Source organism: Arachis ipaensis, chromosome B5 (genome assembly GCF_059453495.1).
Source record: "Arachis ipaensis isolate K30076 ecotype BB chromosome B5, ASM5945349v1, whole genome shotgun sequence".
In the NCBI taxonomy this organism is placed as follows: domain Eukaryota; kingdom Viridiplantae; phylum Streptophyta; class Magnoliopsida; order Fabales; family Fabaceae; genus Arachis; species Arachis ipaensis.
In genome coordinates, this window is record NC_142440.1 from 47,555,066 (window position 1) to 47,574,157 (window position 19,092).

Below are 19,092 nucleotides of genomic sequence, written 5' to 3' on the forward strand. Positions count from 1 at the left end.
GTTATCACCTTATTTTGGGCTAAAAGAGCATCCATGGAATTGAGCTCCATTACTCCTCTCTTTTGGGTTCTATCAGAGGTATATAAATACTCATTGTTGGCAACAGTTTCAATAATATCTATAGCCTCTTCAATGGTCTTCTTCTGTTGAGGGAGCCTCCTGAAGAGTGGTCTAGAGCCTTCTTAGATTCATAAGACAGCCCCTCATAGAAGATATGCAGCTGTACCTATTCATTGAACATATCCGGAGGGCACTTCCTTGTCAAGTCCTTGTATCTCTCCCATGCTTCATAGAGAGTCTCCCCATCTTGTTGTCTAAATGTTTGGACCTCAGCTCTCATTCTATCAATTCTTTGTGGAGGGTAGAACCTTGCTAAGAACTTGTTTACAACATCCTCCCAAGTGGTGAGGCTTTCTTTGGGGAATGATTCCAGCCACTTTGATGCCTTGTCCCTAAGAGAGAAAGGAAACAAAAGTAATTTGTAAGTATCTGGATGAACTCCATTTGACTTCACAATGTCACAAATCCTCAAGAATGTTGTTAGATGTTGATTAGGGTCCTCTTGAGCATTTCCTCCAAATGAACAATTATTCTGAACAAGAGTTATGAGTTGTGGCTTGAGCTCAAAATTGTTAGCATGTATGTTGGGTCTGAGAATACTGCTACCACAATTCCTAGGATTGGGATTTATATAAGAGCCTAGTACTCTTCTTTCTTATGGGGCATGGTTGCCAATAGCTTCTCTTCTCAATCTCAAAAACGTTCTCTCTGGTTTAGAATCGTAGGAGATATCAACTACTCTTCTCCCTGTCATACACAAACTAAAATGACCAAAAGGAAAAGGTTATCACCCTTGGAAGAAGGGTGGGTAAGTCTAGATTAATTGATGCAAAGTATGAAACAGTTAGTGTGCTTTTTATTAATGTTAATATTTAAACAATGAAAAATTAAAATACTAAAAGGAACGTGTAGAGTAGAGACTGAAATTAAAAAAACTAACAAAAATAAAAAAGAATGCTTAATCTAAATATTCATCAACTTGATCATTGTCAAATCAAAATTAAACCCCGGCAACGGCGCCATAAAATTTGATGAGCCAGAATCACTCCCCATATAAAATGAATCCGTGCTTTGGCAAGCGCACCAAATTATCATCAAGTAATAACCCATAGTGGAGTGGGATCGTATCCATAGAGATTGATTAATTGAGCAATTTTAGTTCATGAATCAATTTAGTTAAGCTAAGTAGTAGAAGAGTATTGGATGCAGAAAATTTAAATAACAGAATTTTAAATGGCTCAAATGTAAAAGAAAGCAATAAAGTGCTGAAGATTAAATGGCTGGAATGTAAAGAACTGAATAGTAAATGGCAGAAAAGTAAATAGGAATGGGGAATAACAGAATGTAAAGAAAGCTATAAAGAAGGTGGAAGATAAGAATAGGGAGAATTCATTGGGATTGGAAGATGTTGATTTCTTTGGATTAAATCTAGTCCATCTCATCTTCAATCATGCAACTCATTGACCTCTTAGCAATCATGATTGATTGAACCCCAATCCCTTGGTGATTCCATCTCTCTAATCTTGATTATCAGCCAATTCCTTGGTCTAATTGCTCATGAAGAGAGATATGCTTGATCCCTGACTATACCACACATCATCATAGATCCAAATAGTGGGTGGATTATATGTCACCATATGCAATCCCAAAACCTAGATCTACTCAAGTGTGAGAAGGGATTTCAAGCTTGGTTTCATGTTTCCTTTTCCAAGGTTCCCATGAAACCCATTTTGCATTCAACCTCTTTCCCAAGATGATTGAGCACTAGCATTAAAAATGAAATTCCTTCTAGCAAATCAAAGAGAAGATGAAGAGAAGAAGAAATTCACTATCATTAATTTATCAAGTACAACAGAGCTCCCTCTCCCAATGAGAGGGAGTTTAGCTACTCATAGCTTAGAGAAAAATACAAGAGATGGAAGAGATAAAGTGTAAAGTAAAACTAAAACTAGACTAAGTAATCCAACCCAAGCCAACCCCTTTTTCAGTACTTTTAGGGGTTATTTATACTACTCTTATCACTAAAATTAAGAAAATACAAAATAGAAAAGAAAATTACAGCTGGAGGGAAAAAGAAAAACCCATGAAAATAATGCATGTGATTGGCGTGTGCTTGGCGTTTGAGTGGCGTGTCACGCCTAGCCACTTAATTTGGCTTGGCGCGCCACACCCAGATCCTCAAGTGGCACGTCCCTTGTATTAACATCCCTGGTGTGCCACGCCTTCGAGCTCAAGTGGCACGCCCAGGGTCTTCTTTAGCTTGGTTAGCCTGGCGTGCCATGCCTTCGAGCTCAAGTGGCACGCCCAGGCTCATTCCTCTTACTCCTCTTCCCTGGAATCTTGAACTGGCATGTCTTACGTGCCACGCCCATTGTGTGCACTTCATCCATCCTCTCTAAAAATTTATACTGGCGTGCCACGCCCATGAGAAACCTTCTTTACATCTCTGGAAGACATAACTGGCGTGCAACGCCCAATACGTGGCGTACCACGCCCATGTGTTGCATGTATGGTTCCCTTGTTCCAGTAGCTAGCGTGTGATGCCAAGGCATCATAGGCTAGTTTCACTAGCATGTTTCTGTTAGTTTTAGTTGTTTTATGCATTTTCTTGAGCTTAAAGTAACCAAAAATGGTTAAATGAAGAACAAAGTAATGAACCATCCAAACAATATGATTTTGATGCAAATTCCATGAGTTTTAGTTATATTACTTAAATGCTATGAATGAAAGATTTCTCATGAAATTTTGCAAGACTTTGATGCAATTGTTTGGATGATTTCAGGGAAGAAGAGGCTAAGCAAAGAAGCAACAAAATCAATAAAGGAAGCTTGAATATCACATGTGGAGTTTAAGTTCCAGTTTAAGCCTAAACTGGAGCTTAAACGCCAAAATCATGAAGGATAAGAAATGCTGGGATTGAAGTTTAACCTCCAGTTTGACCTCAAACTGAAGGTTAAACGCCAGAATGAAAAGCCTCACTTAAGGAGCATTCCACGTTTAACCTCCAGTTTGACCTCAAACTGGAGGTTAAACGCCAGAATGAGTATGCCACCCAGGGAGGAGTTCCACGTTTAACCTCCAGTTTGACCTCAAACTGGAGGTTAAACGCCAGAACCAGGAAGAGTACCAGGGGCCATTCCACGTTTAAGCTCCAGTTTGACTCAAACTGGAGCTTAAACGTGTTCGATAGTTTTTTCACTCCAGGGTTGCTCTCTCCATCTCCACGTTTAACCTCCAGTTTGACCCCAAACTGGAGGTTAAACGTGTTCGACACCTCCAGGGCCACCATTCCAAGCTTCCACGTTTAACCTCCAGTTTGACCTCAAACTGGAGGTTAAACGTGTTCGACTTCCAGTATGCCTCCACCCTTTTCCACGTTTAACCTCCAGTTTGACCTCAAACTGGAGGTTAAACGTGTTCGACCCCCAGGGCTGCCCCTCCTATCTCCACGTTTAAGCTTCAGTTTAACCTTAAACTGAAGCTTAAACGTGTTCGACTACATGACTCTCCAGGGCTACCTTCTTCCATTTCCACGTTTAAGCTTCAGTTTAACCTTAACTGAAGCTTAAACGTGCTTCTACAAATGGCCTCACTGGAAGTGTCTGGCGTTTAAGTTGCAGTTTAAGCTTAAACTACAACTTAAACGCCACTCTTGAAAAGGGTTTCTGGGCCAAAAATATTGTGATTTAAGTTAGTCTTTGAGCACAATTATTAACTTAAACTTACTTTGGTATGAAACCCAATTGAATATCATGGTTTATGGGATTGGGCCTGAAGGATTGATGAGTTTGAAATCTCAATTTATTGAGTCATGTGTCATTATTTGATTATCACTAAGTTGGCTCAATAAATGTTACAGGATCTGGATCAACAACCTCATCAAGATTATGGATCATAAACCCAAGGCAAAAGGAAAGCAAGGAGAGGCCTCAAAGCCCAAGAAGCACAACTGAAGCTCAATATAGAAAGTGTATAAATAGGATAGAAGTTAAGTTAGAAGGACCCTTTTACTTTTACTTTTAGCTAGTTTCTTTTTCTTTGTAATTGAATTCAGAGCTATGATTCACTAAACCCCCTTTCATTGGGTTAGGGAGCTCTATTGTAATTCAATGAATCAATAATAGTTTATCTTCTTCTTCAATCTTTTCTCTTGAATTTTGTTAGAAAGCTTCTCGATCTAATTCCATTGAGTAGTTGTCTTGGGAAAGAGACTACTCATACTTGGAATCCTTCGGAGCCTTGGGAAAGGAATGGAGGATTCATGCTAGAGAAGCTTTCTCACAGTGGATTGGATTGGGGTTTGGATGGATATTGTGACATGTAATCCTACCAAATTGTGGTTCATGAAATTGTGTGGTATAATCAGTGATCAAGCATCATCTCTTCTTATGAACATTTAAACCAAGGGATTGGGAATTTGTTTGTTTTTAGAGAGCATTGGTGAGCCAAGGAATTGGGATCCAATCATATAAGATTGCCAAGCAAAATTCAATGAATGCATTGGTTGAGGAAGAGATTTACATGTTTTGATTCGGAGATTTCAATATCTCCTAAACCCAATGAATTCCCCATTTCTGATTTCCACTTTCTCTTTACATTCTGCAATTCAATTCTTGCAATCATCCCCATTCCCTTTTAATTTCAGCAATTTACATTCTGCTCTTTAATTCATGCAATTTAAGATTCAGCCATTTAATTTTCTTGTCATTTACTTTTCCCGCAAATTTTACATTCCGCAATTCTCATCTCAAATCTTGATTCCGCTCAACTAGAACACACTTCTAATCCGAATTGCTCACTCAACCAATCCTTGTGGGATTCGACCTCACTCTATTGTGAGTTTTTACTTGACGACGATAACCGGTGCACTTGCCGGAAGGAATTTTGCCGATCGTGCAATTTCCTAAATCGTAGCATAACACGTTTATGCGCATCAAGTTTATGGCGCCGTTGCCAGGGATTGGTTTTCGATTGACAATTCTCAAATTGGAAGCTAACTAGATTGAGCAATTTTCTCTTGCTTTGTTAATTCTGTTCTAAATACTTGTTGAATTTTAATTTCTGCACTTGGTTACATGCTTTCCTTCTTTATGCCTTTAAATTCATGCAACTAACTCACTGACTCACTAACTGTTTGAATTAATTCCTCAATTGAGCTAACCATACTCTTCCATTAACCAAGAGTATTTTACTTGTTTGTGTTTGAGCTGTGTTCTTGTATGACAGGTAGGAGAGGAGAGACATCAACTCCTCCATATACCGAACCGGAAAGGACCCTTCATAGACTTAGAAGGGAAGCAAGAGGGAAGAGAGTAGTGGGAGAAGAGGAATCTGAAGGAGAATCTGAGGACAATTTTGAGGAAGCTCTAGATCTCAACATGGATAGAGAAGTTCACAACCATGAGAGAGCTGATGGAAACAATGCCATTCCCGAGAGGAGGGTTCTTAGTTCATACATAAACCCAACCTCTGGGAATTGTGGTAGTAGCATCCAGAAACCACCCATTCAGGCCAACAATTTTGAGCTCAAGCCACAGCTAATATCATTGGTGGAAAATCATTGTTCCTTTGGAGGAAGTGCTAATGAAGACCCAAACCAACATCTCACAAAATTCCTGAGAATTTGTGACACTGTGAAGTCCAATGGAGTCCAGGAAGATGCCTATAAACTGCTCTTGTTCCCATTTTCACTTAGGGACAAGGCAGCTAAGTGGCTGGAATCATTCCCAAGGGGGAGTCTAACCACATGGAATGAGGTGGAAGGCAAGTTTCTGGCACGTTTCTACCCTCCACAAAAGGTCAATAGGCTTCGATCTGAGGTCCAAACTTTTAGACAACAAGATGGTGAAACTCTCTACGAGGCATGGGAGAGATTCAAGGACTTGACAAGGAAATGCCCACCAAACATGTTCCATGATTGGGTGCAATTGCACATCTTCTATGATGGGCTCTCTTATGAATCAAAGAAGGCTGTAGACCATTCATCAGGAGGTTCATTGAACAAGAAAAAGACCGTGGAAGAAGCCATTGAAGTGATCGAGACAGTGGCTGAGAATGAGTACTACTATGCATCAGAAAGGCACAACACTAAGGGAGTCATGGAGCTGAACCATGTTGATACAATTCTAGCCCAAAACAAGGTGTTTGCCAAGCAACTAGCAGAGCTTACCAGGCAATTAGAAACAAAGCAAGTGGCTGCAATACACACACAAGATCAAGAGGAAGTAGGCATTGAAGGAGGTGATTGGGATGAGGTTAACTATGTGGGAAACCAACAAAGGCAATCATATGATCCACCCTCCAACACTTACAACCCAGGCTGGAGAAACCACCCAAACTTTGGGTGGGGAAACCAACAAACCCAACCACAAAACCACAAACCTTACAACCACAACCAACAAAACAATTCCACATACCAAAACTCCAACCAAAGATCATACCAAGCCACACAAAGCACTTACCCCCAATCATCATATCATGGCCAAAATAATCAACATACCCAACCTAATCCGAACCAACAATTTCAAGATCAATTAAACCGGATGGAAGGAATGATGGCAACCATGAGCCAAGACATAATTGAATTGAAGAGCTTCAGGGATGATGTGAGAACTACCTTAAGAAACCATGGTGAAAAACTCAAAAGGTTGGAATCTCAAGTAGGAGAGCTATCTCAACAGGCACCCAAATCAACTGCAGTGTTCCCTAGTGACACAGAAAAGAATCCTAAGGGGGAACAAAAGAGAGTAAGATGGGAAGAGTGCAAGGCCATCACCATATTGAAGGAAGTCTCAGAAGAAGGAGGAATCAGGTCCTCACAGCAGGAACCAGAAATCTTGAAAGAAGATATGGAAGAAGTTAAGCAGGAAAGTGGAACTGAGCAAGCCAAGGATCTGCAAAAAGGCATGATGGAAGTATACCAACCAAAAGCACCATTTCCTGAGAGGTTAGGAGGAGGTGAAAAAAGGAAAACCTATTCAAGGTTTCTAGAGACATTTAATTCTCTGCATGTCAATATTCCCTTTCTTGAGATTCTTCATCAAATGCCCACACACATCAAGTATTTAAAGGAATTGTTAAGCAAGAAAAGAGTTTTGAAGGGAGGACAAACGGTAACAATGAACAAAGAATGCAGTGCTCTCATCAAGAAGGACACACTCTCTAAGAAAACGGACCCAGGAAGTTTTCATATCCCTTGCATCATAGGGGAATCAAAAATTGACAGAGGATTCTGTGATCTAGGAGCTAGCATAAATGTGATGCCTCTAACTCTTATGAAGAGGCTACAACTGAACGAGGTGAGATCCACTGATGTAATCATACAACTGGCTGACAAAACTCAGAAGCAAGCTGAAGGGGTAGTTGAAAATGTGCTGGTGAAAGTAGGGGATTATTATTTCCCCACAGACTTTGTCATTGTGGACATGGAGGAAAGCTATTTACACCCTATCATTCTGGGCAGACCATTTCTAGCCACTACTAGAGCGCTCATAGATGTAGAACAAGGAGAACTAATTCTGAGAATACATGATGAACAGCTCATTTTCAAAGTCTTCAAACCTGCATCTGAGCCTGAACCAGAATCTGAAAAGCCTAAAGATGATAGTAGCCATCCGTGTTTGGAGGAAAGTAATCCAGCAGCTGAGACTCTAAAACAGTCATTGGAAGGCAAACAAGAGTTGCAAGAGTTAGAGCCACAAGAATCAGTGGAAACAGATCAGAAGGATCCTCCTGACATAAAGGTCAATGAAGAAATCCTCAAGAGAAAGGGAAGAGTGATAGGGAGATTGCCAAGAGGATGGAGAAACAAGAAAATTCCCACTGAAGGTTTTTCTCCGGGAGATAAAGTGATCTCAAGTCATTATCTGCCAATCCCACCTGGCCTCAAGACCATTCCTTCCCAGCTCCCTCAAGTGTTCACAATCAAGAAAGTTCTTTCTATGGAACATTTAGAGGTCATGAATGAATCAAGAGGGGACGTTTTCATAGTGAGAGGAGAGGACGTCAAACACTACAATCCACCCTAACAAGGGACAACCGTCAAGCTAGTGACGTTAAAGAAGCGCTTCATGGGAGGCAACCCATTTTTTTTTAGTATCCTTAATCTTTAGTGCTTTGCTTTACATCTAATAAAGCATGGTTTCTTATGCATGAACTTGAATCCTCAGGACAACTATTGATTAAGTGCACTAAACCGTGCATGTAAATTACAATTGGTCTCTAAGTTTGGTGTGCCTGATGGCACTCCCAAATCTTACTCAAATTGAATTCCATCTTTCATTCAAGGTGCACAACCAAACATTAAGTTTGGTGTTCTTTTTGAACACAGTTTATGAAAAGCAAGAAGTTCCTCTGGATTTCAAAATTCATGACAAGTATACCATTCACATGTTTTAATGCTTTAGTTTCAATTACTTAGGGTAGTCACTTCGTTTAGAATCAAAGAGCCAAGGTGACTATGATTTATTAGAAATATGCACACTCATTAAGGACAACCAATATGGATTTCATGTCATCAGGAGACTTAACCAAAAACTAAGTTTGGTGTCCAAATAATAAGTGTGCATACATGTAGAAGTCACGGCTATAAGCTCATAAAGACAAGCATTGATTTACATGTGCAAATACTATTCATAATTCACATGGACCGAAAAATGATAGCAAATTTGTTTGTTTGTGCAGGTACAAAAGAAAAGACAAAAATGGAGGAAAAAGACAAAGGGAGGTACGTGCTTGGTCAAAAAGAAAATTCATAAATCTTTGAAACTAACACATGGGAAAAGGAAGTTCTGCAAGAAAAGAAAGCTACATGTACAACCTAATGCATCCAGAATACTTCCAAGAAAATGAAAAGCCAATCGTCCTTATCTACAATTCATATATTTACCATCAAGCCACCCTTCACAAACCACCCTAGCCGTTCATTTTTCACTCATGGGCACTATAAAGAACCACTTGGGGAACGAGTCCCACACCATCAATCCTCCTTCATACACTTTTTCCTTCATCATAGCATAACCATCTCTTGCCGAAAACAATCTCACCACACCTCCAACAACACTTCTTGCTTCACCTTGTCAACTTTAGTTGTCACTTACCAAAATGGCAGCTTCATCTAGCCACAAAAGAAGAAAAGACAAGCAGCCAATGGAGGAAAACAGGGGATTCGATGCATGGAGATACAGATCAGTGTTCCATGAGATTCAAGCCGAATGGATGAGACCTAAAACGGTACTAGCTGAGGTCCCCTTTGAACTTGAAAAGGATGAGTTCCCAGGTGTTTGGGAAAAGATCAAAAAGAGGAAGTGGGAGCTCCTAACTAAGCCAATCACTAGAATCAACATCAACTTGGTGAAGGAGTTTTATGCAAATGCAGTAAGGGAGGATCAAACCAAGAACCCCACATACAAAAGCTATGTGAGAGGGGTGGAAGTTGACTTCAGTCCCAAAGCAATCATGAAAACTCTTGGCCTGAAAAACATACATTTCAGCCAAGCAAGTTATGAAGAAAGGATGAGAGGAGAACCTGACTATACAACTATTGCTGAAGACCTTTGTGCCATCAGAGCTGAATGGGTGAGAAAAACAAGAGGGGCTCCAAGAGTCTTGAGAAGAGGAGACCTAACACCTGAAGCTAAAGGGTGGTATGCAATAGTTAGGAGATCCATCCTACCCACTGCAAACTCTTCAGAAATAGTCCCTAAAAGAGCCATCTTGCTACATTGCATTATGGTTGGAGGAGAGATCAAGGTTCATAAACTCATTGCTGAACAGATACAAGAGTTTAGTGAGAAAAGTGACCCTGAATCCTGGCTTCATTTCCCTAGCACCATCATTAGACTATGCATCGATGCCCAAGTATCACTTGAGGATGAAAGACCTAATTGGCTATATCCTGGGCTGGCCATAACTGCACACAGAATGACTCTTGGCCCAACTCCTCCAAGACATACAAGAAGAAGAAATGAAGAAGGGCAACAAGTGGAAGCCGAGCAAGAAGCAGAACAAGAAAGACAGGAAGGAGAAGACAGAGAAGAAGAGCAAGAAGAGCAAGCAACTCCTGAAAGAAGACAACGAATTCCCAGAGACTCCATGGATATGAGCAGAATGCAGGAAATCATGGAAGGAATGTCTCAACAATACATGAGGTCTCAGGAAAGACAAGAAGACTTTCATCTAAAAATGATGGATATGCAAAGGAACTTTGAATCAAGATTCTTTGATCTGCAAAGGGAACAAAATCTACACTTACAGGAATCCTTCAGCCACATATGCCAACACCAAGATGCCAATGTCTTGGCAATCAAGGAAGCCACTACTTTACAGAATGCAAGATACTCAGTCCAAGCTGATTACAACATCAGTTCGCAAATCAAGCTTAACTACATAGGGGAACATCTACACAAGATGGACCCAGCATTCCCAGCTTATGATGAGTATTTCAAAGGGAGGAAAGAAGGAGAAATAAACAAGGCAATGATCCTTGAAAAAGGAGTGGAAGAAACGATGAAAAAGGCTGGATTCTGGAAAAAGCTCATAAGAAAAGACAAAGGAAGCACAAGTGGTCAAAAAGAGGCAGGAAGCAAGAAGAAGCAGGATCCCAAGAATTAAGAAGAACCAAGCAATAAATAAGAGGTGGTCTCGTTCCTTAACAATCAAATGATAATTGGTGAATTGTCTTTATGAACGTGTTTTCATCATAAGTCATTTAAGTGTTAGGTGGAATCTTTTTTTTTATGAGTCGTTTTTTTAGTATGTGTGTTTGTTAATTGCTTTGAATAAAGTGAATGCTTAGATGTTTGGATATAACTTCACCTTCTTAAACAAGTGCCTGCCATGCTTGTTCTGTTTCCAAAAATAAAAGAAAAGCTTGAACAAAAGTAACTTGGCTAAATTAGTGACAAATCAAGTAGAATTAAGTGGTGGTATGCATGCTTGATTGTTTAGTCACATCACTAAAATTAGAGTGTAGAATTATCATTTTTTATGTAGAAGTAAAAATTGTCTATGGATCTTGATGAATAAATGTCTTTGGCCATGAAAAAAAGAAAGAAAAAGGAAAAGAAAAAGCCACGGAAAAAGGCAACCAAAAAGCAAAAAAAAAAAAATTGAGAAAATAAGCTAGGCACCAATGGTTTGAACTTCTGAGACAAATGCCTGTGGTGTTTATGTATTAAGGATATGCTTGGATGAATAGGTTCGGAGGAGTGTTTCAACACTTGGTAACTTGGGTTAACTAACCCGGGATTATCAACCAAAAGTCCATTATCAAGAGCAACCTCAATACAAAACATTTAGTCACACAAAGAGGTGCTGGGCACCAATGTCTCAAGAAGAAATGTGAACTAAAATGCCTAAAGTGGATATGTGTAGTGCACTGATAAGAAAAAGAAAATGCCAAAGGCTTGTGCAACACATGACACTAAGCAAACAAGGAGCAAAAGAAGCTCTAAGAAAAGGAAAAGAAAAACAAAAGAAAAGTGCCAAAGACATAAGAATAACAGGAGGCCATAGCAATTTTTGATGGATGCAATGAAAAAGTGATAATCCTACCTGATAAGTATGAAAAAGTGATGCTGCAACTTTCTGCATAGAACCCTTCTGATGAACTTCAAATGCTTGCTAATATAGCCAATGTAATTACTTTCTGTTCATACTTTCTTCTCAAATAACTCAGGACTTGCTTAGGGACAAGCAAGTATTAAGTTTGGTGTTGTGATGCCAAGGCATCATAGGCTAGTTTCACTAGCATGTTTCTGTTAGTTTTAGTTGTTTTATGCATTTTCTTGAGCTTAAAGTAACCAAAAATGGTTAAATGAAGAACAAAGTAATGAACCATCCAAACAATATGATTTTGATGCAAATTCCATGAGTTTTAGTTATATTACTTAAATGCTATGAATGAAAGATTTCTCATGAAATTTTGCAAGACTTTGATGCAATTGTTTGGATGATTTCAGGGAAGAAGAGGCTAAGCAAGGAAGCAACAAAATCAATAAAGGAAGCTTGAATATCACATATGGAGTTTAAGTTCCAGTTTAAGCCTAAACTGGAGCTTAAACGCCAAAATCATGAAGGATAAGAAATGCTGGGATTGAAGTTTAACCTCCAGTTTGACCTCAAACTGGAGGTTAAACGCCAGAATGAAAAGCCTCACTTAAGGAGCATTCCACGTTTAACCTCCAGTTTGACCTCAAACTGGAGGTTAAACGCCAGAATGAGTATGCCACCCAGGGAGGAGTTCCACGTTTAACCTCCAGTTTGACCTCAAACTGGAGGTTAAACGCCAGAACCAGGAAGAGTACCAGGGGCCATTCCACGTTTAAGCTCCAGTTTGACTCAAACTGGAGCTTAAACGTGTTCGATAGTTTTTTCACTCCAGGGTTGCTCTCTCCATCTCCACGTTTAACCTCCAGTTTGACCCCAAACTGGAGGTTAAACGTGTTCGACACCTCCAGGGCCACCATTCCAAGCTTCCACGTTTAACCTCCAGTTTGACCTCAAACTGGAGGTTAAACATGTTCGACTTCCAGTATGCCTCCACCCTTTTCCACGTTTAACCTCCAGTTTGACCTCAAACTGGAGGTTAAACGTGTTCGACCCCCAGGGCTGCCCCTCCTATCTCCACATTTAAGCTTCAGTTTAACCTTAAACTGAAGCTTAAACGTGTTCGACTACATGACTCTCCAGGGCTACCTTCTTCCATTTCCACGTTTAAGCTTCAGTTTAACCTTAACTGAAGCTTAAACGTGCTTCTACAAATGGCCTCACTGGAAGTGTCTGGCGTTTAAGTTGCAGTTTAAGCTTAAACTACAACTTAAACGCCACTCTTGAAAAGGGTTTCTGGGCCAAAAATATTGTGATTTAAGTTAGTCTTTGAGCACAATTATTAACTTAAACTTACTTTGGTATGAAACCCAATTGAATATCATGGTTTATGGGATTGGGCCTGAAGGATTGATGAGTTTGAAATCTCAATTTATTGAGTCATGTGTCATTATTTGATTATCACTAAGTTGGCTCAATAAATGTTACAGGATCTGGATCAACAACCTCATCAAGATTATGGATCATAAACCCAAGGCAAAAGGAAAGCAAGGAGAGGCCTCAAAGCCCAAGAAGCACAACTGAAGCTCAATATAGAAAGTGTATAAATAGGATAGAAGTTAAGTTAGAAGGACCCTTTTACTTTTACTTTTAGCTAGTTTCTTTTTCTTTGTAATTGAATTCAGAGCTATGATTCACTAAACCCCCTTTCATTGGGTTAGGGAGCTCTATTGTAATTCAATGAATCAATAATAGTTTATCTTCTTCTTCAATCTTTTCTCTTGAATTTTGTTAGAAAGCTTCTCGATCTAATTCCATTGAGTAGTTGTCTTGGGAAAGAGACTACTCATACTTGGAATCCTTCGGAGCCTTGGGAAAGGAATGGAGGATTCATGCTAGAGAAGCTTTCTCACAGTGGATTGGATTGGGGTTTGGATGGATATTGTGACATGTAATCCTACCAAATTGTGGTTCATGAAATTGTGTGGTATAATCAGTGATCAAGCATCATCTCTTCTTATGAACATTTAAACCAAGGGATTGGGAATTTGTTTGTTTTTAGAGAGCATTGGTGAGCCAAGGAATTGGGATCCAATCATATAAGATTGCCAAGCAAAATTCAATGAATGCATTGGTTGAGGAAGAGATTTACATGTTTTGATTCGGAGATTTCAATATCTCCTAAACCCAATGAATTCCCCATTTCTGATTTCCACTTTCTCTTTACATTCTGCAATTCAATTCTTGCAATCATCCCCATTCCCTTTTAATTTCAGCAATTTACATTCTGCTCTTTAATTCATGCAATTTAAGATTCAGCCATTTAATTTTCTTGTCATTTACTTTTCCCGCAAATTTTACATTCCGCAATTCTCATCTCAAATCTTGATTCCGCTCAACTAGAACACACTTCTAATCCGAATTGCTCACTCAACCAATCCTTGTGGGATTCGACCTCACTCTATTGTGAGTTTTTACTGGACGACGATAACCGGTGCACTTGCCGGAAGGAATTTTGCCGATCGTGCAATTTCCTAAATCGTAGCATAACACGTTTATGCGCATCAGCGTGCCACGCCCAGCATTCAAGTGGCATGCCCAGGGTCATCTGGTCTTGGCGTGCTACGCCTTAAGCCTCAAGTGGCACGCCCAGTCTTCTTCTTCTTTGGTTCCTGGAGTTGGTGTGCCACGCCTTTGACACTATGTGGCACGCCGAGTAGGTAGTTAGGCCTCTTCAAGCACTGGCATGCCATGCCTGAGACTCAAGTGGCACGCCCAAGTCAAGAATGATAGCTGGCGTGCGATGCCTTCGATACCAAGTGGCACCTCCAAGTGTTTGGACCCTCACTTCCTTCTCTGGAGAATTGAACTGGCGTGACATGCCTTCACGTTCAAGTGGCACGCCCATGTTGGTGTGGACTCTTTCAAGCCTGGCGTGCCACGCCTAGAGCCCCAAGTGGCACACCCAAGTGTTGGGTGATAGTTGGCGTGCCACACCTTCGATACCAAGTGGCACGCCTAGTGTGTCCTTCTTCTAGATCAATGTATTGGCGTGCCACGCCTACAAGTTAAAGTGGCACGCCCATAGTACGTACTGGGGTTGGCGTGCCACGCCCCCTTTGTAGTCTTCAAACTTGCTCTCTGGAATGTATAACTGGCGTGCAACGCCTGGCCCCTAGCGTGCCACGCCCTTGTTAAGGCTCCAAACATGCTCTCTGGAAGATATAGTTGGCGTGCCACGCCCTGGTGCTAGCGTGCCACGCCCATACAAATTCGTGGCGTTTGTTCTAAGTGGCACGCCCAACTTCACACGCCCAGCTTCCTTTATTATTTTCTTCCCCTTTTTGTTGCTCTTTTTCCCTGAAATTCAACACAAACTCATTTCAAAGCAATGTACCATAATGTTTATCATTTACTTCATGAAATTGCGTTGATTCAATGAGATTACGCCCTTTTTATGGTCCTTTTAGATAAGAGAAAGAGGTAGATGATGCAAGTCATCATATCTATTGATTTCTATTTGGTTTTGAAATTTCAGGGGTTTAGGGTTGCGATCTTAGGGGTTTTGATTTGGGGGTTTGGTACAATAATCTGTAAAATATGGGTTTGTGAATTGTGATTTAATAACATGCATGTTCTTGTTTATGAAGATGCACGCTATTTTAGAAAAATTACATAATTAGGATGAGTTATAAGCTCTGCACATTGCTTTTTGAAAATGTATAGAGAGATATATGTCACCTACATTATATTCTCTTGAATTTTCACCCTGCAGCTCTTACATTAATTAGTTTGTCTGAAAATCTTATGAAGCAAGAACTGCTATATGAAGATTATTATTATCTTACGGTTCTAGATGCTTAAGTTGCTTTCATGTGCTAAATCCGGTTACTGATGAGTGATGACTCTGCTTCTGTCATATTCATATATATATATATATATATATATATATATATATATATATATATATATATATATATATATATATATATATATATATACAGAAAATTAAGAAAAAATAATGAAGGACCTAAGGCTACACTTATATAGAGTAGCTATGGTATATAATGTGGCTACACTTTATAGATGATGCAGTAGCAAGGATAAGTGTAACTTATTCTGGTAAGCACGGAAGTTAAAAATTGTAGCCTTTGGTCCTGAACAGCCCCACTTAAAAAGCACACGCTATTTCCAAACGCCAAAAGTGTAGCCTTTGGTACAGAAAAGTGTAGCCTTTGAGAATAGGCAACAGCTAAATAGGCATCCCCATTAAAGCATCTCCATAACCCAAAAAAGCGTAGCCTGTGCCTAAGGCATCATTTTTTTTCACTTTTGGCTACGCTTTTCAAGTGTACCTAAATGGGTGTTCTTCTTGTAGTGTTAGTTGCTCATATTCTTCAGAGAAATCTTTAATGATCAAAACTAAAAACTGCCGAAGAAGAGAAGAGATCAGTGTCCTCTTCCCTTATATACTAACCTTAGAAAATAACTTCAAATTCAAACTTGAAAATAGAATCAAAACTAAAGTAAAATAAAATCTCTTTCATAATTGTCCTCTCATCCCCAAAGTTCTTCTCCTTAATTGCTTGCAATATTCAATTAATGCCATCCTTGGTGGGCTCTTGATTGATCATCCAAAGGCTGAAGAAGTAGAGAATGGAGAAGTTTTGTTTGAGGCCCTGGAAGGTGGGCTTAACTCCATGTCCCACGTGAAGTTCCCTGCATGCCACGTGAAGTCTCTTCTTAGGTTGAAATGCCTTCTGCCAAACTCACTACCACATGAGCAAGGCTGTGTTATACGTGCTTCAATTTCCTTCAATTGTATTGCCCTTCATGTTGTATGTGGTGAATTTCAGATCCCACGTGAACCAAAGGTCATGTGTACGCATGCATGCATGCCTATGCATAATGGCCAAAACGTTTCCTCATGCGTACGCACACATACATGCATACGCACAATGGCCACGTCTTACATGAAATCTCTCACGTCCTACGTGAAAAGGTAAAGTCATGCATACACACGCTTGCATGCATACAAATGATAGATAAATTGGTCCCAACGTGGTACATGGTCCTTTCCACGTTGCACGTCCCTATCTATGGAGAGCCTCCTATTCATCGTAGATAGTGTTCTGCTTGTCACAGAGAGATTCCTACTTGTTGCTCTCTATCCTCTTTTATTCTCTGTTTCTTGTTGTTTTCCTTCCAAAGTTTCTTGTAATCAATGAAATTCAACTAATCAAAGTAATGTTAATTTTAACCTTAAAATCATTTCTTATTTAATAGGAATTCTTAGTAAATCAATTGAAATAAAGAAGGAAAATACCAAATATGCGAATGCATCACACCTAACCATTAAGTTCCCTAAATTATCAACTCTTTCAACCATTCCTACTCATAAATTACCAATCTCAACAATTATCAATCCAAGCATTAATTCATCATTATCAACACTCATCAGCATCAATAATCATCATAAATCCTCGTTAACATCAACAATCATCATCAATTATCATCAACATCAATACCCATTATCAATTCAATCTTATCCAAAGGTCTACTAGCCTAAGTTGCCTACAACATTACATATTATTTAAAGAAAACCGAAACCATGCCTTGGCTGATTCCCACAAAAGCACAAAATCACCAAAATAATCACTTCCTCACAAGCCTCCAAGCTTAGCCACCTAAATCAAGAAGTCCCAACCAAATTTATCAACTCCAGGTGCACCAATTCTTAAATTCAATTGCAATCAACAATAATTCAAGCTATATCCATACAAATTACCATAATCAATCCTAGGGTTCACAAATATGACAAACCACAAGGGTATAGCATGTTTTTACCTTACCCACTATGAATTAGGATAAAACTCAACAATTTTTCAATGTTAGATCACACATAAATAACAAAAATCGCAAAACTAACTCAATCACCATAGCCAAAAACTCAAAATTATGTGGAAGAGAGAATTAGAAAAAAAATAAAAGTTTTTTACCACTTTGTTTAGATGAAATCAAAGAGCTTGGCAACAGCTTTACGTGGCCGTAAACGGCACGCAAATTGGAGCTCCGTAGCTCAAGATATGAGTGATTGAAGAAGAGAGTGAATAATGTTCTTCCTATTGTCTCTTGCCACTCTTTAGCTATCATAACCCTCTTTTTGTGGTGAAATGGGATGAATGCTCATTAATTGGAGCTTTTATATGTTAGGCTTGATCCCATCTTCGACTCGGTCCAATCATTTTGCGTTTTAGGTTTGTTTGGCCCGACTTTAGGCCGAAACCTTTAGAATAAGCATCCAGTTTTCAATTCTAAATATTTTTCTAAGTATTTCTGTAGTTTTATTTTTCTCACACATAGTACCTGATAGACTTAAGCCGGTATTACCGGCTTATTTACCAGTACGTGTTGTTACGTAATTTTTCGCAGAAAAATACGTTTTTCCACTTAGAAAATTTGCTGAATTCAAATCTTACCTTCAAATTTTTTAATTAATATTTCTAAATATTTCGAACCTATTCTAGGCAATTGAATTATTATTTTATTTTAATTAAATGGTTAACGAAATTTCGGTTTTTACACAAGACAAACAAATAATACCCAAGTAAATTCAGGTAAAGCAATTAGTTCATAGTCACTTAATATATACAAATAAACAAGCCATGACAAATAGCAAACCCAAAGAAATCAATCAAATGCAAATGATGCATGTCTGTTCTACTAGCCATGAGCTCAGGTGTCAGTTATCATGCCAAACCCGACATACCTAGTAGCTAACCCGGATGTCGTTCTCTTTGAAGCTTGTAGGCGGTAAAGAACCATGATCCCTACCTAATGGGCGGTACAACACCATGATCCCCACAACATGCGTGGGCGGTAGACAACCGTGATCCCCATGTCAACTGCTATGGCCGGTAAATAATCACGATCCACATGTCTACAACAACACTGGACAAGCAGTACACCACCACGATCTTTGCCAGGTGCATAGGTCACATTCTAACAACCCCATGGGCGGTAAATAACCACGATCCCTACATCTACTTCAACACTAGACAAGCGGAACACCACCATGATCCTTTCCAGTCAGTAATCTTATTCATAATCAATTTCATCATCTCGTGAGTGGGATAACACTACCATCCTCATTGCGGGCAGGATAAAACCATTATCCTCGCATCCATATTGCAACCACGAACAAGTAGGACGAGGCCACCGTCCTTTCTGGGTGCTGGTGCCAAATCAATACCCATGAACAAGCAAGATTAAACCACCGTCCTTGTCGGGATAAACTTATTAATCAATAACCACGAACAAGTGGCATTAAACCACTGTCCTTGTCGGGACAAAACTCATCAATCAATAACCACGAACATGCAGGATTAAACCAACGTTACTAAGCTCATTAACCCCAATCTGTTATCCATTTTCAAACTCCGATTCATTAACCCTAGTCTTTTATAAATTTCTCATTCTCATTAA

At 39.5% G+C, this 19,092-nt stretch overlaps 2 non-coding genes across 2 annotated transcripts; one reads left to right on the forward strand and one right to left on the reverse strand.

The window, feature by feature from the left end:
- The first annotated feature begins 236 nt into the window (after positions 1–236).
- On the forward strand, positions 237–343 carry LOC148564082 (small nucleolar RNA R71). The gene has a single exon (XR_015885625.1). It is a non-coding gene; the product is annotated as a small nucleolar RNA R71 (small nucleolar RNA).
- Positions 344–5,864: 5,521 nt separating this feature from the next.
- Positions 5,865–5,968, reverse strand: LOC148564083 (small nucleolar RNA R71). The gene has a single exon (XR_015884910.1). It is a non-coding gene; the product is annotated as a small nucleolar RNA R71 (small nucleolar RNA).
- Positions 5,969–19,092: the final 13,124 nt, after the last annotated feature.